General features: G+C 37.1%; 1 long non-coding RNA gene across 1 annotated transcript; it reads right to left on the bottom strand.

The window, feature by feature from the left end:
• Positions 1-15,417: 15,417 nt before the first annotated feature.
• On the bottom strand, positions 15,418-21,085 carry LOC114306015 (uncharacterized). Its single transcript, XR_014345426.1, has 6 exons — positions 20,763-21,085; positions 19,594-19,703; positions 17,870-17,935; positions 17,565-17,731; positions 15,954-15,998; positions 15,418-15,877 (listed from the first exon to the last, which is right to left on the bottom strand). It is a non-coding gene; the product is annotated as an uncharacterized LOC114306015 (long non-coding RNA).
• Between the last annotated feature and the right edge of the window lie 498 nt (positions 21,086-21,583).

The following is a 21,583-nucleotide window of genomic DNA, read 5'->3' as shown; positions in this document are numbered from 1 at the left end:
TGTATTGCTAGCCTAGAAGCAGCCCTAGAACTAGGGGCAAGACGGTTGGACGTCATTGGGGACTCAAACCTTGTTGTGTCTCAAGCAAAAGGAGACTGGAAAGTCAAAGAGGAAAGGATGATAATTTACCACCAAACCTTGGATTTGTTAATTCCTCGATTTGAGAAGCTAAATTTCACCCACCTAGTAAAAGAGAACAACAGGTTCGCCGATTCACTAGCAACTCTATCTTCCATGATAGACATCCCGTCCGGAGTCCGGATGCGTCCGGTCATTATTGATCAGAAGTTTGCGCCAGCATACGAGTCAATTTTCGCCATAGATGAGGCTCAAGACGACAACCCCTGGTATTACAATATTTGGAACTTCTTGGAAAAGGAGACGTATCCACTAGGGGCAAATGCCAAGGATAAGAGGGCAATCAGAAGAATGGCCGTCCAGTTCATTATCTGCGGGGGTAAGCTGTACAAAAGGGGTCATCTGGGAATGCATAAGCTCTGTGTAGAAGCTGAAGAGTCGAAGCGCCTAATGGAGGCCATCCATGGAGGGGAGTGCGGTGCACACATGAATGGAGTAATGCTGGCCAGAAAGATCCTCAGACAGGGTTACTATTGGTCAACCATGGAGAAGGATTGTATCGTCTTTGTTCGGCGATGCCACAAATGCCAGATCCATGCAAACCGTATGAACATCCCACCGTCCAAGCTATACAACATGACGTCTCCATGGCCATTTTCTGTTTGGAGAATTGATGTGATCGGAACTGTTGCCCCGAAGGGGTCGAATGGACATGAGTATATCCTGGTAGCGATAGATTACTTCACAAAGTGGGTCGAGGCCCAATCATACGCGGTGTTGAAGGCGTCACACGTCGTAAAGTTCATTAGAAACAACATCATCTGCCGCTACGGGGTGCCAAACGAGATTATTTCGGACAATGGATCCCACTTTAAGAAAGAAGTGGTTGACTTGTTGGAGAAGTATAACGTGGCTTTTCATAAGTCGTCTACATACCGGCCACAAACCAACGGAGCAGTTGAGGCCACCAACAAGAACATCAAGCACATACTGCGGAAGATGGTGGAAACCTACCGGGATTGGCCAGATAAATTGCCGTTTGCTCTGTGGGGCTTCAGGACTTCAATTAGAACTTCTACCGGAGCGACTCCGTATTCGTTAGTTTATGGAATGGAGGCCGTTCTACCTATCGAAATTGAAGTTCCATCTTTACGGGTATTGGCTGAGTGTCAGATAGCTGAGGCAGATTGGCAGCAGAGTAGGTTTGAGGAACTCATGCTCTTTGACGAGAGAAGGCTGAAAGCACTGTACTACGTCCAAAGTTATCAGCGCAGAATTGCTCGGGCTTTCAACAAGAAGGTTAAGTCCAGAAATCTAAAGAAAGGGGATTTGGTGCTCAAGGACAACCGAGCTCCCATCCACGACCCGAGGGGCAAGTTCAGACCCAATTGGACTGGTCCCTACATCATCAAAGCTATCTGGTCAGGTGGAGCTGTGGTTTTGATGGACTTAGATGGCTTGGAATTCTCCCAACCGATCAACATGGACAAGTTGAAGAAATATTACCCTTGAGAGGCTCGCTAGGCCGAAAACCCGAAAGGGCGACCTGGGCAAAAGTTAGAGCACAAAAAATTAGAAAATATAAAAACTGAGCTCGCAAGGCTGAAAACCCGCAAAGGGCGGCTTTGGCAAAAGTTAGAGCGCAAAAGGAGAGTGAAAATACTCGAGCAAACCTAAGCCGGAACTACGTGAGGCTTGATTCCCATGATTGGGATACGTAGGCAGCTTCATCCTGAAGCCCAGCCATAACACTTCCCCGATCAACTTTGTCCATTTGATCATCTCAGTCATCTTTGTCTGTCAGCATCCGTTGAAATCTCCAGTGCAGTGCCACTCAGACTAGGGGCAACTTTCCGTTGCTGCGCAGTGCTGTGGCGCTCTTCAGACTAGGGGCAACTTTCCAGTTGCAGAGATCTGGGGTTGTGCATCTCAGTGACAGATCTCAGGCGTGTCCAGTTCTGATCCATATCGAAAATATTTTTGAGAAGTTTTAATAAAGCCGATTTCGTTCAAATAATCTTTTTACAACTTTGACCATTTTTTGACCAAAAGCGAAAAATTTTCAGTACCACAACCTTCAATTTCATTGATTTCAAAACAGAGTTCTCCTGCTCTTGCATACAATTGAAGTTGTTTTTTATTACATTCATAAAGAAAACTTGAAAGTACTAATAAAGCAATAAATCTGGGGCATAGTCAGGTCAGGTGTTCCTGCGCCCCCCTCCCAGAGCTGGTCGAAGCCTCTGATGCCAAGCTGGGCCCAATCTGTGCTTCTTCGTTGAGCCAATCCACGCACTCGTCAGATAAAGTGCAACTGAAAGTAAGAGCGGGGGCCAGGAGTTCCCTCATCCTCCACGCGGTGGCCTGCCAAGCAAGCTGTGCGCCTCGGGCTGGGAATGCAGCAGGATACTCTATCCCCTCTGGCGGGCAGGTCTGATCATGGCCAAATTGGCGTCGAATCCGAAACGGGAAATAGAATACACAGTGAGTGAGACCAACCAATTGAATCCCAGTCTGCTGGGGCATATTGTAACTCATTGCCGGAAGGTTCAGCCAAGGGCACCGCCAAGCAATACGGTCTGCGGACAAGCAGCACATCCAAGCGAACCACCATTCCTCATCCAAGGCATTGACTAGACGGTGCCGGAAGAAGTAGCCGCGAGCTGAATATGCTGGGCAAGAGTCCACAACCTGCAGTTTGTCCATCAACCATACCTGGGGAGGGATTGAAAAACGAGAGAGTAAAGAATAGAGAGATGTACAAGGAGAGAAAAGTGAAAATGGGGTTTTGTGAGAAAAGACCGAGCTTGAGGGCCTAGTGATGTGAGCAATACATAAATGCGAGATTGGGTGGGAAACATTACCTGTAGTAGTAATGGACTCCCTGCTAATCTGGTCGTCTCATGACGGTAAAAGGCGTCTAAGCCCATTAATGTCTCGGCCAGAGTCATCGCAATGCAGCTCTTGCCTTCCTTCAAGCCTTGGGCAACCTCAATCAGCCGGACACTAGCCCCTCCAGAGCCCGAGACAAATAGAAAATGGGATAGCATGCACAAACAGATGGCGTGTCGCCGGAAGCCTTGCCAGTGATGGTTGTTGCGATCACCAGCATCAGAAAATCGATTGGCCAAACTCGGAATGTCCAGCATCCCGTCACAAATTAGGGACCGAGCGTCACGCATGCTGAGTCCACACATGCGCCCTAAGGATTGGGCATGACCAAAATTAAGTTGGGACAGGAGCTCCTCATCGCGCTCGGACTCCATTAAGGCTCGGAAATCTTCAAAGGTAGGACATATCTCTTGCCCGGCGAAGCTAAAGACATGCGTCACCGGATTCCAAAACCTTTCCGCGGCATGAAGAAACGGGAGGTGCAATGGGGTGCGACCCAGAGTGAATAGTGCATTTATGCCAAAACCCCGAAAATTCACTTTTTTCGAGCCATCCAAGCTAGCAATCCAAGCTGTGAGATTTTGAGCAAGAAACTCTTCCATTGGAGCAAATCAGTGTGAAAATGAGAAAAACTACAAAGCTGGGATCTTTTGTAGGAGATAAGGTTGAGTGGGGGACAGGTGTCAACATTCTGGTGATCCCCTCATTAAGTGCCGGCCGGCCAAACTCTTTGCCGACCGACCATAATAGTTTGCCGACCAAGCAATTTCATGGCCGGTAGCCATTCCTTGCAGCCGGTGGTCTCTACCCCGAGCCGATGGGCTTCCTTCTGGTTTCCTAAGCTATTTATGCTAGGCATTGGGGAACTCCATCACCTCCAATCCCTCCCCCGGTGATCGATTCTTGCGAAGTCACGTCTGTCTGCTTAGCAAGTTAGTGAACATTTGCTTATCGAGTTGTATTCCACTCTTCTTGAGTTTTTGATTTGTTTATCGAGTTGTACTCACGCTTGTTTGGTCCTATTATGCCTTTGTACATTTGCTTATCGAGTTGTAAGTCGATTCACTACCTGATTATTACGATGCGAATACTCGGTGTTCAAAATGAGTTCGATTTCGTTCACATTGTGGTGTGATACCTCGCGATGCGATGCATAGAAAGTTTACAAATACAACATCTTTCGAATAAAATGGATTGTTTCATTCCCATCACGTGTTTTGCAAAATGTGTATTTTTGAGAAAAAAATAAAACTTGCCCGAGGCAGTGCAATGTGCTTAAACTACCAGTAAAAAGGAAAGTAAAGCATAAAGTGACAAGGTAGCAAAGTATCAGAATTGATACTAGTGAAACTCCCCTTGCGGTCAACGCACCCTCCACGCCTTTGTTCGGGTCAACGACGCGTTTTCGCACCTTCGTTACTTTAAACCATGCGAGGACGCGCACTTTTGAAACGTGAACCTTCGAGTTGACCTCAGGCCACAACTTCTGCGAGCAATGCTCGATGCGTGCGAAGAATGTCCCGCCCTGTATCCTTTTCATGACTTGTGAATTCCACAAATTATTTCAATCATGCTATGTAACAGTACCTTTCGTTACTTGCGTAGACCGCATGTTTTGATTGCGTAGACCGCATATTAATTTCATTACCTGCGTAGACCGCATGTTTTGATTGCGTAGACCGCATTATTGTTCAATTTCATTACCTGCGTAGACCGCATGTTTTGATTGCGTAGACCGCATATTAATTTCATTACCTGTGTAGACCGCATGTTTTGATTGCGTAGACCGCATATTAATTTCATTACCTGCGTAGACCGCATGTCTTGATTGCGTAGACCGCATATTAATTTCATTACCTGCGTAGACCGCATGTTTTGATTGCGTAGACCGCATATTAATTTCATTACCTGCGTAGACCGCATGTTTTGATTGCGTAGACCGCATATTAATTTCATTACCTGCGTAGACCGCATATTAATTTCATTACCTGCGTAGACCGCATGTTTTGATTGCGTAGACTGCATTATTGTTCAATTTCATTACCTGCGTAGACTGCATGTTTTGATTGCGTAGACCGCATATTAATTTCATTACCTGCGTAGACCGCATGTTTTGATTGCGTAGACCACATATTAATTTCATTACCTGCGTAGACCGCATGTCTTGATTGCGTAGACCGCATATTAATTTCATTACCTGCGTAGACCGCATGTTTTGATTGCGTAGACCGCATTATTGTTCAATTTCATTACCTGCGTAGACCGCATGTATTGCTTGCGTAGACCGCATATTAATTTCATTACCTGCGTAGACCGCATGTTTTGATTGCGTAGACCGCATATTAATTTCATTACCTGCGTAGACCGTATGTTTTGATTGCGTAGACCGCATATTAATTTCATTACTTGCGTAGACCGCATGTTTTGCCCGCGTAGACCGCATGTTTGTTCAAATCATTACTTGCGTAGACCGCATGCTTATGCTCGATCTCGTCGCTTGTGTGGACCGCATGCCTATGATCAATTTTGTTGCCTGCGTAGACCGCATGCTCCACTTACATGTCTGTACCTTCACAGCATTATTATGCTTCCTACTTGCTTTGCGTTGTCACGCATTTTCAAGTACATTAATGTGCATGTTCCTAACAATATTGTACCTGTTAATTTTGTTTTCTTTTCAGGCACGATATTGTATGTACGGTTCATTTGAGGCTGGTGCAACCAGACGAGCCGCACAGGTATTGTATCCTCCGAGTGAGACGTATTGAGAATTGCATAATTCTCTTACATCCTTTTTGCATTGTAGTGTAGTTCGGTGTACGCTAGCTTAAAACTGTCGCATGTTTGCTTCATTACAGCTTTCTTTGCATGATCATAAGTTATGCTCGGCTCTGTGCATTGTCTTGCATTTTGCCCCTGCCTTCGGGCGCATATCTTGTCTGTTTTGCATGTTTGTCTGAGTCTTCGGCCTTGTCAAAAATGGGTCGTCTCTGGGCTTTGACATTCACTCTCGTCATTGTTATGACTTTCGAGTTCTGTCAATGAGGGGCAACTGTAGACACCCTATTTTTGACCGTCCTCAAGACTTGGACGTCACCGCTTGGAACACTCGGTGATTATCCGTGTTTGTGTTCGTTTGGAGTTCCCGGAGGTCTCGGCTCGCGCGCCTTGCCTCAGGATCTCCGAACTCGACTGTTTAGTGTCTGGTTTTGCACCAAACACTTGTGTTTTGCCTTGGAGGAGCAGGGAATGCCTTGTGAGGCATCCCCACACACCACCGGCAGTGGCTAGAGGTCACCGGCTGGTTTTTGATTCCATCGGCACTTTTTATTGCCTGTCGGCACTGTTTGTTGCCGGTCGGCATATTTTGTTGCCGGTCGGCACTAAATTTTGTCGAAATAACATTTTTGGGCAGCCGACCACTGTTCATCTACTTTATGGAGATATTTTGTGCCAGCTGTGATAGCTGGCACCAACTCTGCCTCCCTCCATACACATGTATGGAGGGATCTCCCTCTAAGCAAGCTTGTTGTATAAGCTTTGCAAGAGGGAGTCCTATAAGAGGAAGGCTCTCCTCTTTGATCTAGGTTAGAGACTTGGAAGCAAAAACCAGAGCTTAGAGATATAGATACATCCTATCTCTATATCTCCCTCCCTCTCCTCCTTTGTGTGTGTTATTTGGCCCAAAAGTGTGATTTTACCTTACTTTTGCACCATTACACACACTATTACACCTTGCTCCGAGTTTGAGGGACTTGGGGGGTTGATTCTTGAGTTTTTGGACTGATTTTGATCAAAAGAAGAGGGCTAGACCATTTGTTCTTCAAAGGTTCTTCAAGGGTGAGCATCTTGCTTTATTTTTCCCAAACTTACAATAGTTATTTACCTATCTTGCTTGCTGATTTAGCTTTTGTGCATAACATGAAAAAGGCTTATATTTTCATGCTTTAGAACTTTCATTAAGGTTGTCTTGTAGTTTGAGTGCAAACTCACCTTGTTAGGCCTTATTTGGCCCCTTTTGTTGCCTCTTTGGTAGGGGTTTGTTTACTTCAGTGTTTTGATCTCTTCACCACTGAAAACTAGTGTATTTTTAGTGGTAAGGAAGGTGGTTTGAAGTCTTGCATAGGGGAGGGACACCCCTCTCCCTTCATTGTCTTGTTTCCTTGTTTTTTGGCTCAAAAGGGTAGCATGTATGCTTGATCATTTTTGGCCTCATTTCAGAAGTTTTTTGGGTGTTTTAGGTCATGTGTGACCTCCGTTTTTGGCCGGATTTATGTCTCTTTGCATGCTTAAAGTACTTGCTTTGTATTGCTCCATTTGGCCTAGAAATGCCCCTTGTGCTTAGACCATGATTCTTGCATATATTGGCATGGTTCCATGAAGGTTTTGGTATTATTTTATCATGTTTGAAATCTGTTGGTCATCTATTTCAACCATGTTCGCCTTGTTTGATGTCATCTCTTTGTGTTTTGGCTTGTAACTTTTGAGTATGTTGACCTCTAGCATGCATAGTTTGGACCATCCTCATGTTTTGGCATCATTTAGGACCATATTTCAGTTCATAAATCATGCTCATATGTGTGCATTTGTGACCTCTTTTGTGCCTTGAAGGCGTGCCCTCTTATGCCTACACATGAACCTTAGTGCATACACCCATTTGGAGCCATCTTAGCTGCCATATTAGGAGGGTTTGGAGCCCTATTTTGCCTGTAAAAATTCTGTTTCTTACTTGTCTAAATCATGCTATGATTGGTCATGTTATGGGAGTGAGGTACTTCCTTTCTTGTGCCTTAGTTTTGAGACCATTGGCTTGCATGTTGCCATGAGAGTTTGTCCACCATTTTAGGCACTTTTGGCCACTGTTTTAAGATGGTTTGATGTCTGCCCCTTTGTGGTTTATGGTCACCCTTGCATGCTTATCTCATGTTTGTTGCATAATTGCTTCATTAAGTGTTGTAACATGTCGATCCCATTGGCTAAATGGCCCATGTTTGCACTACATTTGCATCTCTTATGCCTAACATTGCATGCTTGCCATACTAGTTGCACCACACTTGGCATGCCTTGCATCTTGGTATCATGTCGCATTTTAAGCCATGTTTGCATAACATGCATTGCATTATTTGGTTTGGGGTGTCAAGCCAAATGTGGGGATCAAGGGACATTCATACTTCAAGTGATGTAATGTGCCTTGATTCTCGGTCACCGAGGCCTTTGACTCCGATTTGATAAGGCTTTGGTTCTCATTTTGTTTGTTGCATGCATCTTTACATCAAGTGGCAAATTTGATCCCTTGGGCTATCATGCACCATTGATGGCTCGAGGATCGAGGGCCATGCTTCCTTGAGTTTAAAGCATGATAGGAAGCATGACCATGCTTACATATGCCTGAAATCCCATGCCATACTGTCTGTCCTCTGTTTGCTATCAAAACTGTCTTCTGCAGGAAGTTTCTGCCGACCGGCAGAATTTAGTGCCGACCGGCAATCTGTTTACAGCCGATAGATCCAAAAGCGGCCGGTGGGAATTGTGCAGTGCCGGTGGTAATTTCCCTTGGCCGGTGGTACTCTGCAGCATGCAAGGAACTTGTTCCGGGACTTTGGGAATTTTCAGAAAAGCAGGGCAGTATAAACAGAGGTGGCAGTAATGTGGTACGGGTTTTCCAGGCAAGCCGGGTTTCGAGCATGCATCATTCGCGCATCCCGAGGCAGAGGCTGCGGCCACCCCTTTCCTTTCTCTTTGCATTCTTTTTTATTAATTAATAAAAAATTCTGTAATAATTTTATTTGCTTATCATTCGGACTGTAATATTTATTCGGTCCCTCCGAGCGAGGGCAATGATGTAATAAGTGTGCGTGAGTGTGTGTGTGTCTTCCAACCTCACGTCTTTCTTTCCTTTTATTTACCTGTTTATGATGGTAGACTAGGACATTTTTTAAATTAGCATACCTTATGCAACGCATGCGTGCATTCATCCATTTGTTTTACATGCACCGGGCTCGGCGCATCATGCTAACTGCATCTGTATTTCAAATTCCAAACTGAATACATGTTGGTTGTGCATTTTCACATGCCATGTTTAGGTTAGCCGAGCCTGTCTAGATTGCATTTTTGCATGCGATGCATTAGCCATTCTTAACATGAACTAGGACATGCATGTTTGCTAACTAGTTTATTATTTTGGCACGGAGTACGATGTAAGTATTTATGTTTTAGCATACCACATGCGTGTGAATGCTGCCATGATAGTATGCTTACCATGTGACTAAGTGCATATGTGAGATAAACTGTTTGAATGCCTGTGGGTGAAGGTTGGATTGCCCGGGTTGGAAAAACTCGTTGAAATCCGTGTTTTCTAGCCTACTTACGAGTAGCAAATTTCAAAACATTTTTCGAAACAAAACGGATATGCAATGCTTGTTTCCAAATTAGGCAATCTAGTCTATATTTGTTTGCTGAACGCATAACATGGTAATTCTAGGCTAATAAATGGAATAAGAACACATAACGTTTTCAAAAACGGATATCACGGTTAGTAGAGGCTGATCTTCGGATCGGGCGAGAGGGGGTGCTCATAGCTGACCTTCCCCAATCGTACCCTAGCTCCCGAGCCGAGGCAACTCTGGTGATGACGGGCATGTGGTCTTCGGCACCGAGTCAGGGTTTCCTAAATTCCCCCATAAAAAATATTTAGGTGGCGACTCTGTATCTGGCAAAGCAGTCCATGTTTGGCACTTCTTTTCAAAACAAATCCGTTTCTCAAAACGATTTGCCAGATTTGGACTTTTTGGTTCAGATTAAGAACCGCGACAAATTGAGAGTCCGAGCTGTAGTGAGCCCACAAATGAACAGAACGGGACTCACCCTCCCGGGGCGTTCGGGGACGTCTACAACTGGCCGTATGTGACTTCGATTTGTGCTTCACATTTGTGTCAGCTAGTTGGGACGGGAGCATGCACGACAGCAGGGTGTTGCACTACGTCACAACCGAGCCTAAATATCGCTTCCTGCACCTTGCACCAGGTAAAAATTATTAAACATTTAACAAAGTAGTATAATTTAAAAATAATAGAAGACAAATTACGACATCATACCTGCTCTCGTACAAAAAGTTGATAAAATTACTATTTATAGTTGGAAATTGATTTCAGATTATAAATAGTCATTCATAATAATAAGGAAATAAACAATATTATAAACATATCGGTACGATTGATTTCATATTTTCTTGAAGTGTACACTTTTTGTATGTATTTTATTTGTTACAAAGAATAACATTTCAATACTAGTAATACAAACAAAATAATGATTGTGTTGGTAGTGTTGCTGTTTTACAATGTACTCAGTGTAGTCATGCAAGTGCAATGTAAATTGTTCCCTCAACTAATTTACTTCAATAATGGCCACATATTTTGCTTCCATGTACACAACATATTTCTGTCAAACATTTCATCATTATCAAATTGCAAGTGCCAACAGGCAACATATCCACATGATAATGCGAACATACACAGTATCATTTAAAAAAATAATTGCAAATAAACAAATTTCAAAATTAAAATAATTTGAAAAAAAATTATGTTGAAACAAAATATTTAAAACTACTATTTACAAAAAACAAAAATGTAATTCAAAATTGTTGTATTTGACAAGACAATGTATTGACAAAAAAAGTAGTTCAAAACAAAATTGGAAAACAAAATAATTAGTAACACAATAATAGCCAAATTATTTTTTTGGAAAAAAAAAAACCTGAATGGCCACTTGTATTTATTTCACCCAAATTTTTCGTAATTAGAAAATCAGTATTTGAAAATCAAAATTAATTGAAAAACAATTACTTGCAAGAAAAATGATTTGAAAAAAAAAAAAAAACTTACTTGAAAAAGAAATTTGTTACTAACAATTTGAAATGTCAGTTTAAAAACAATGTAAACTTCTGATTTGACACTATGTTTTTTCCTAAAATTATTGTAGGTGACAACCATTTATAAACCAAAAAAACTCTTCTCAAACGATGTTTTATTGGCAGTAAATTTGAGTTTTATAATTATAAACTGTAAACTGACAACGAAATGGTCACCAACTAGGCAATAGTGAATAACATCTTTGTGTTCATTGCAGGAAATACTATTTGGTGGATAGCGACTATAGCAACAAGACAGGCTACCTAGCCCCATACAAGGGGTATAGGTATCAGCAAAATGCCCATCAGAATCGAATACCACAGAATGAGTTCGAACTATTCAATAAGGCACATTCGCCATTGCGTAGTTCTATCGAGCAAAAATTCGATGCATGGAAGTCGAGGTGGGAGGCATTGCGGAATATTCAGAAGTTGAGTTTCTCTAATCAAGTGACCTTTGTATGTGCGTCAATGGCATTACATAACTTCATACGTCGACACAGTCAAATTGATGAGGTCACGCTGGCTATCCCATACAGCACCGAATACGTGGCCCTGGAAATGCCTGACCACGATGAATACACACGGGTGATTGAGGAAGGGGACTCCAACCCCGCAATGGCTGTTGTAAGAGCGAACATTACGTACCAACTCAGACGGCAACTGAACACAAATATTTGAAACATTAATGTTGGTTAAATTTATAATGTGTGTAACTGAGATTCAAATTTATATTATCATATCTTCTTAAAAAACGTTTGGTTTTAATATTCTGATGTCTTCGATAAATTACATTGTGAATGAATTTTATTTTAACAAGAAGTATGTCCAATCATTAACATATAAAATACATGAAGAACGTATGTCCAATAATTTTGTGATTCTTTTTGAATTTTTTTTTTCAATGCACCTTCTATAAACAAAAAGTTGTGTCGAAGAAATTTGAAAAAACACATAAGAAAAAACTAATGCAATCAATTTGTTTTGCTTGTCTGAAATTTTAATACTTCTCAACAGGAACTTTATATACTTTTGTATCCATTTTTATGTTACATATGTCCCAAAAACAATTTTCAAAACAAAAGAAAAAGAATAAAAAAATTTTAAAAAAAAAATGTTCAACAACTTACAACAGCACCGTGCATGACTAGCTAATAAAAAAGGAAAACAATAAAAAAAATAAAAAATAAGGAAAACAAAAAGAATAAAAAAAATTTGTTAAAACGAAAACAATTAAAAAAAAGGAAAATAATAAAAAAAATTGTTAAAAGGAAAAGAAAAAAAAATAATACATAAAAAAGGAAAACAAGCCAAAAAAAAATTTGAACAAAAAAGGAAAAGAACAAAAAAATGATCAAAAAAGGAAAACAATAAAAAAAATTAATAATGTTAAAAGGAAAAGAATAAAAAAATAATAAAAATGTCAAAAGGAAAAGAATAAAAAAGGAAAAGAATAAAAAAAATAATTACAAGAAAAGGAAAAGAATAAAAAAATAATGTTAAAAGGAAAAGAATGAAAACAAAAAAAAATGAATAAAAAAATAATAATGTTAAAAGGAAAAGAATAAAAAAATAATAATGTTAAAAGGAAGAGAATAAAAAAAATAATAATGTTAAAAGGAAGAGAATAAAAAAGGAAAATAAAAACAAAAAAATAATGACTAAAAAAAGGAAAAGAATGAAAACAAAAAAATGAATAAAAAAGGAAAAGAATAATAAAAAATAATAATGTTAAAAGGAAAAAGGATAAAAAAAATAATTTATTTAAAAAAGGAAAATTATAAAAACAAAAATGTTAAAAGGAAAAGAATAAAAAAAATGACTAAAAGGAAAAGAATTAAAAAAAAATATAATGTTAAAAGGAAAAGAATGAAAACAAAAAATAATGAATAAAAAAGGAAAAGAAAAAATAATAATAATGTTCAAGCACTGTGCATAACCGTTGCACAGTGTTTCGAATTAGGAAATGAACAAAAAATCAAAAATAATATTATAGAACAAATATTACTGTTGCACAGTGTTTCCATTGGTAGACCACTCATTGACAGGCACGGTACCCAACTGCTACTGTGTTAGTTGGAAAGGGTAAAAGAGTCATTTTACCATTTGTAATAATATTATATTAAATATCTTTTCATAAAAAGACAAAAATTTATCCCATACAACTATCTTTTTTTCCTTAACTTTTTAGTTCAAAAAGTCAAAAAGTGCACTTATTTAGGACACACCAAACAACCCTTAAGTCTAATAGATATTTTTTATTAGTGAGAGGTCCAATCTTTGTAAAATAGTTTAGTGAGAAGTCTTTTTATTGGTTTTTGAGGATATTTTGTTTTCAATTTTACCGCTTAATTTATCTGTTGATTTTTTTTTACTACCTGTTCAAATTTATATCTATTTATTCAAATTATTTTCTATTTGTTCAAATTTTTTCTCTACCTATTCAAATTTATATCTATCTGTTCAATTTTTTTACCCTATCTATTTAATTTTATGAATTTTTCAATTCAGATTTTATTCATATCTGTTCAATTTTTTCCTTAAATTTTATATGTTCATTTTTTTTTTATCTATTGAAATCTCAAGCCAAACTAAATACTACTTGATCAAAAATTTCTATCTGTTCAAATATTTCTTCTCTCTCTCTCTCATCTGTTCAAAAACATTATCAACAAGAACAAATCATATATGTTCATCAACAACAACATCATCACCAAATTCAATATGCTCATCATCATCAACAACATAAAAATAAAAAATAAAAAATAACAACACCACATAATAATTTGAACAACGTTGTGGAGCTGCGATGTAAGGCATGCTCAGATCAACAGCTCCGGTGATGGCATGCTGAGATCTACATCTCTGGCAATCTACAACATCAATGTATGAAATAGCAACGCAAGGTCAACAGTGACTAGGGGAGAGAGAGAGAGAGAGTGTGTGTGTGTCACGACCCAACCCCAGGGACTTAGGGCTAAAATCGCAACTTACTAATTAATTCTAATCTTAATAAATTAAATGGCATAGGTGGAGGCAGAATGGTAGAAAGAAAATAATGAAACAGAAAATTTACTTCATTCTACTATTTTGATAAAAAAAAAAAAAATACATCTATTGAGCTTTTATTATTCAATGACCAACCATCAGTAAAAAAAAACAAAAAACAAAAAAACAAAAGGGAAAAAATAAAAGAAAAAGAAAATAACAAATTAGCATCAAATTCCTGTGCAGGTTTCACTACATGAGGTTACAGGTTTTTTTTACATCTCATCACCTGAAAGGGTAACAGTTATAAGTACACAGCAGAGTGAGAAATATTATGCCAAGAGTATAGGGGATACAAAATAACCATGGATAGTTATTTAAGTTAAAACATTGACATAACTTAATTTGAATAAACAAATTATTCAAAGTGGCAAAAACTGAAATACATAAATTATGTAAATAAATAACCATAACCACGGTACAGAACAGAACAGAGGTTACTGGAATAACATTCAGAACAAAGGTCCATGGATCCATGACAAACAGAGGGTCACAAGGTGACCAATTAGAAGCCCATGGTTTATTTAAGTCCCTTAAGGCAGGGGACTCTTGTGGTGGTACACGGCTGGAAATTAGGCTTTTAGTGGCGTTTAAAAAATGCCACTAAATCTATCAAAAACGCCACTAGTTGTTTTTGTGACGTTTTGTACGAACGTCGAAGATGCGGCCGTCGCTGTAACTTTGTGACGCTTTAAAAGCGTCGCTATATTAGTATAGGCGGCGTTTTTTTAAAACGGCGCTAATTGTGCTACATAATGATAATGCTACATTTAGCGACGTTTTAAAAACGTCGTAATAGATCTTTTTTTATTTTAAAAATATAACTGCTGCCATTTAAAAACGCCGCTATAGCTTCATTTGTTTTTTTTTTTTTTAAATTGTGCTAATTTTGTGAGATTTAACCCCCCCCCCAAATAAAAAAAAAACCTATAACAAAGATGAAAAATATTCAATATATTGACTAAATTTAGGTAACACAATACCAGATCAATTCATATTTTTCAATATGCAAAAATATTTCAATTCCAAGATGAAATAAAATTAAACTAGTGCCTAAAGTTAAACTAGTGCCTAGTTGTAAGTTGAAAGTTATTACAAAACAAATCGGCACAAAAGATGCAATTCAAACTAATTACACATACAAATACTATGAAAGCATCTACCAAGAAACAAAAATTCCCGAGTTTTTCTGTTGATGCAATCAAAGAAATGTCTAAAATATCATTGGAAAAATAAAATGAAATCTGATGTGCACTCTTCAATTTAGTCATGAGCCGCCAAAACCACTGCTGCAACTCTTTTCAATGATTCAAAGGCCTTGCGCAGATTAGATTCAGAAAATGGAATGCTGCAGGGAATAAAAGTAACATCAGAATTATATGTGAAAGGTGAAATCAACACAATCTACTACTTACCAGATAACCAAGATGCTCAAGTGTAAAATCTTTCTAAATCCAGCCAATAATACATAAGATTCAGAATTCAATAAGCAATGCAACATCATACATAAGATTCAGAATTCAGATTTCTTTTGTTCTGCTCAGTAGTTCTCACATCTTAAATGGCTACTTAAAGAAAAGATTACAAAGCAAAGATTTTATTAAAGATTAATAAAATAGCAAGCACCATCTATAAATAGCAAGTACCATCTATATTGCATTATTTACAAGAAAGAAAGAAAGAAAAACAAAATCAATTTGCAAATCATATCAAGTTTGTCACTAGAAGAAATCATTACTCTATGAGTTCTGTTTTGACATTAAGAGTAACTTTTTTGCTTCTTGCTCTATTCATAGTGTTGCAGTAAATTTATCCTTATTCACGACAGCAAGTGCTCGTAGCAAAATATTAAGTAAAATATGAAAACTCCATCTATACAGAACAAAAAAGCAAAGGACAAAAAGATACCTTAGCCACTTCCAGAAATGACAAGACGTACGAGTCTTTTGACTTCTGCGAGAAAGAGAAAAATGTTAAATTACAATGTTGTACTAAACTCCAAGAAAAGGGTTGTTGAAAACTTCCTTACATAGGTATGAAAGGATCGGAATTTGCCACCACGAAATCAGCAACCCTACCAAATTGTGAAGTCCAATCAATTTTAGGTTTAGTAACGGATCATCAATAGTTCTTAAGATAAAATTTTCAAAAAAAAAAAAAATCAAGATATTTAAATTGGATGGATGAATTTGTCTAGCATAAAAAGATGGGCGCCGGAGGGAGGGGGGGAGATCAACTGCATGCTATACAACACATGCAAGACCAATCATGTACTCTTTACAGCACTACGAAGCAGGTTGAAGGCTTCCAACAAACTTTAGTTCCCCCTGCTTACAATAAAACTATCAATGAAATTTTTCCCGTTAAAAAATAAATAAAGAAATAAAAATTAACCCAAAGGACAAAAAGATATGAAGAGGAAGACAAGACAGTCTGGTTACACCACCACCATCACCGTTACAATAAAACTACTTACACTTTATATCAAAATATAATATAGAAATCAATAGAACCTATCAACTCATATGTAGCTTCTTAAATGACTTGTGTAGTTACCAAAATTTTGCACTATCTTAACAACAATAAGTAGTCAGTGAACATTTTCCATTTGATTTCTATTTCTTAGTTTCAGTATTACAAAAATACTTACTGCTTGAAGTTTGTCGACGTTCTTAAAGCAGATGATTTCATGGAAAGGTATGGACTCAATGGGCATCATATATTTCTTGATTCATAATCAAATCATCACAAGATTAAAGCATTTGAGCAGTGCAATATAATAGCACAAAGAAAAATTTTAAAAATAAAAATTCTCAACCAAGAGATTCTCATGGTTAAAGTTTTTTTCTTGATAGACATAATCAATGATTAATAACAATGAAATCATTAGCATTGGAAGGCAGTAACTTCATAGCTTGAAATTGACGTTGCAAGGCAGTAGCTTCGCATTTTGACACAATTCTCTAATTAATGTTGACACAAAATAAAATTCAAACAATTTCTGAGTCAAATCATCGTCATATTTGTCAAAGCAAAGCTCATGCTAGTGTGGCAAATATGTAAGGATATATTACCTACAGGTCAACACCCATAATCTTAAAATACCCACTCCTTCAAATTTAAGACCTTACTATAACATATTAGACATCACAATTGAAAAAACAGTAAGAAATTTCATTATTTCATCGGAATGTGCACTAAAGAGAATTCACTCTTAGTCAAATGCATGTACAACTGCCATCTTCTCACTTAAATTAGTCTACTTCCAAATAAAATGGCCCAATTCATATCACGTGTGTGCCTAAGACTGTGTTGGGAATAGAGGGACAAGAATTTTAAAAACAGAATGAAGACTTTAATTAGGTTCTTGAATAAGCCTTTGATATTAAATGCAATGCAGTAGGACCAATGTGTGCTTGAATGATCACTATGTCCTCTCTCTTTTTATTAATTTTAAGCACCATGATTAATTGTTTGTTATTAACACTAAAAAAGTAACAACCTAGCTAAGGTGGTATGCACACTGCTGAAAAATTCACTTTTAATGTACTGTCAATCCTGCACATGTGTGTTTGATGTATAGCCAAAATTGCTTTCATAGAATACTCATAATAGCAAGAATTCAAAAATGTATGCTCACCAGGCAGATTTTGAAATCTATGGAGTGGAAAATCAGAGAAAAACCATCATGTCAACATATTTTCCAGCGATGGTTCTGGCTGTTACCAGTCCAGCTGCCAAAGCAGCACCGAATAAAGCATGCAATCTCACACAGTAATACTTTGCCATAAAGATCTTCATTTTGTCCTATAAGAATGAAGTCTCAACACCACAATAGAGAACTAATCCAATTTAGCTATAAAAAGAGTAACAACTAGGGTTCATAACCATCCAATCTGTAATTCTACTGTAAAATTGAAGCTCAAAATGTTACTTACTACTCACCTTGTGGTTCTGCTCAACGTAGTTGACGACTAGTTTTCCAACGGGCAAGGTTAGGGCACAGAGAAACTGAAACAAAGCTATGATTAGATTTAGAATAGTGGGACGGGTAAGTATGATGCACTCCAAATGGCACTAAAGATCATGTGACACCTAAATTAAGCATTCTTTGCATTAAAGAACGCTCTAAAATCAATGAACTTACAATGCAAGAAAAATAACCTCAAACTTTAAATATTTTCTCCTAACGAAATTAACATGAACTAAAAGCTGAATTGTCCCCTTCTTATTCTCTAAACAATTTTTTTTTCCACATCCATTTCATCTGTAAAAAATAGAATAGAATTGTTTCAATAGCTACGCAATCTAGTAAAATTAGTTCTAATTTATGAAGAACCCCAATAGGCACGTGTATATGTATCTGGGTGTGTTTGTACACAAAGAGAGACATGTATTACATATAGCAAATCACATCAAACTAAGCCTTGTGTCCCAATCAAGTAAGGTCAGCTACATGAATCATTTTTTGCCATTCTACTCTACCAAGGGCTATATGCTCGGTTAAATTAAATAAATTAATATCTTTTTTAACTACTACATCCTATGTCAGCTCAGGTCTTCCCCTCCACATCTTCTCCATTAGAATAATTAAAGAGTTAAATATTGGAATCTTGTATTAGTTATATTTAAAAAATCATATTCAATACTCCATTGTATTACACTTAATAGATTATTATAGGCTATGTTTGAATCATGAATTCGAATAGAAATTTGCGAAAGGAAACCCTTCACTTTTCCTTTCCCTTCACAAATCCCTTCCACAATCCATGATCCAAACACAACAAAAAGTATTTTTGATCAATTCCATCGTGACACTTTCAAAGTCTATAAATGATGAAGTGTTGCACATGTTCCATATTAATAATACTAATGTTGGTATTAATATATTTTAAAATGGAAGTTTAATTGTGAGAAAATGTTGAAGTTCAAAATTAAATCAATAAATGTTTAAAATTAGAACATTTATATAATTAGATTGAGGGATTAAATTTTGCACAAATATATGAAAAAGGTCTAAGCGTGAAGTATATCTTTTCTCTTATTGAATCTTTTGTTAGTAGCATTGATATAGATTATGATATTTAGTTATTTCAATTTGTTAGAAGTGTAAAAGAATGTGACATATTGAACCAGGTTGCAAGAAAGTTATGGTAAGTTGATTATTTTTCAACATAAATGCAATGGAGCAAATTGTCAAGATAACTCATTCAAAAAATCTTGAATATTAACACAAGACAGTAAATGATTGTTAAAAAGAAAGTAAAATAAATAAATAAATAATAGCGTTTGTCTTGGAAGTTGGATGCAGAGTTAGTACTGTGAAACAAATCTGTAAGAATTGATATGGTCCCTTGTAGTAGAAGAGTTGCAGAGATCCGTAAAACAGTGGTTATGGTACCATGAAGCAAAAATTTATGTGGTGCTTTGAGAAGTTAGTAAAAAAACTAACTTTTTGGCTTTTTTGTGTAAAAAAATTAAAAAGTCAAAAAGCTAGCATTTTTAGAAAGTTCCCAAATCTTGATTACATGCATTCTTTATCCAAACAAGAAATATGTAACAAGAAAGTTAAGAAACACAAAATAACAAATCCCTAATATTGTTTTCTCAGTTTGGCCTTGGCAATAATGCCGGCACATGTTAAATCTTCCAAGTGACTTTTAACTAACCTCCATTTTTCTGAGGCTCTTTAAATCTCTCTGGTAGGATACTACTTCATTCTCCCTCACTTCCAAGATTGGGAATAAGGTAAGAAGTTAGATGAGATTTGGGAACCACCCTGTAGGTAGAATTAATGAAAAGCCATTAGATGCATCCCACTAATATACATCAAACATGTAAATACATAACAATATACAAAAAAAAAAATGCAACGAGTCCATCAAATGAGAGCACAACACTTACATGCATATCCTTTCTATCCACGGGCCTAAACAAGTAGAGTAGAGGCCTTTTCAGGCTGGGCGTATTTAAAAAATGAGCATTCAAATTTGTACACAGGTTCTTCTTTACTTTTATTTTGCTTACACATACACAAACATATAATTATAAGGGAAATTTGGCCAAAACCCCTCCATTTGACCCTTATTTGGTGAAAATGATAACTTAATTTATTTAATATCAACTTTAAAACATATTTCATCCCAAAAGGCTCAATCATCTTTTAGCAAATAAAAACCTTAAAGAGGAAACACAGAGAGTGAGAGAAAATATATAAATCTTCTAAGCTACCTATTTGTAGAACAAACAATAAAACTATTTAAATAAAATACAGTTACAGATCAAAACCATTGAAGCTGACTACCTGAGAGAACTAAAACAAATAAAAGAGCTATAGATTCGATACCTAAGAAAAACAAAAACATAGATCGAAATCAAAATCATCCAAAACAAGCTTGAGTCAGACCAATAAAAGAGAAGAGCACCTAGATCAACAATGGAAATCGAAATCCTAAGCAACCGTTTCAGTCAATCGAATGAAATCAAACTGACAGAATGTAAATCAAAATAGATCTAGATTGCTACTGTGCAGTCATGAAAATCTCTGAATCTCGAGTGAACACAGCGAGTACAGATTGAAAAGCCCTTTCAAAAAGATCCACTGCATTTTTTCAGCGCCGTGTAGAACAAAACCCTAGATAAATGAAAATCAAGGGAGATCGAACAATCTTGAAGAAAATTGGTCAAATCAAGGGAGATCAAACAATATCGAAGAGAGATCGAATAATCTCGAAAAAAATTAGTCAAATCGAGTGCACAAAACAAGATTTCAAAATAAAAAAATAATGAAAAACGATTGAGATAAAAGATCTAAGGTTTTGATCTACAATAGGCTTACTTGAAATCTTCATCATCAGTTGCTTCGTCAATATCTACAAAGAGAGCTTCATTCGTGCCATTTTAGAGAGAGAATAATGTTGGAGAAGGAGAAAGAGAGGGGAGAGGGGAGAGGGGAGAGGGTAATGAATCTGTGACTCTGATGTTTGGAAATAAAAGTTATATTCTATTAGGTTTGAGTGGCAGAGGTTTGTTTCTTTTTCTTTTTTTAACTCATTAATTAATTGGCAAGGTTAAGCATCAGCGAAGGCACGCATCTTGGAAAACGAGAAATGAAGACGTTTTTCAAAAAACGTCTTTTTCTAAGCGCCGTGATAATGAATTTTTCTTGCAGTGGTACTTACAGAAAATAATTATTTACAAAATTAATGTTAAATAAATATTAAAATTTGAACAGATATATCCATAAGTTTCAATTTAAGCAAATAGAGTTCAGAAAATAATTAACGTAAACGAAATATTAATATAATTTATAAAACACAATTTACATAAAATAAATTATGATAGCTCAAAATATACGTAAAATATATTATAGTAACTCGAGGTATAATATAACTTACCTTAATACTGACTCTTAATCTGACTCTTAGCCTTTACTTTCTTAATATTGATTCCCCCTTTAGTTGTATGAGGCACCGTCGTTCTATATTGTTTTTGTTTCGATGGCTTAACAGTATATCACTTATATAGTCAAACTTCATGGTGATTCACCCCTTTATCCTTATTACCCTCTTGGTGACTCAATCCTCATTGTTTACTAGGTGTGACAGGTGGTAGCTCTTTATTGCCCTATTAAGACATATAGCTCTAGACCCATGATCC

Source organism: Camellia sinensis, chromosome 1 (assembly GCF_055761805.1).
Source record: "Camellia sinensis isolate YWXY chromosome 1, ASM5576180v1, whole genome shotgun sequence".
NCBI lineage: Eukaryota > Viridiplantae > Streptophyta > Magnoliopsida > Ericales > Theaceae > Camellia > Camellia sinensis.
This window is presented reverse-complemented; position numbering and strand designations above follow the sequence as displayed.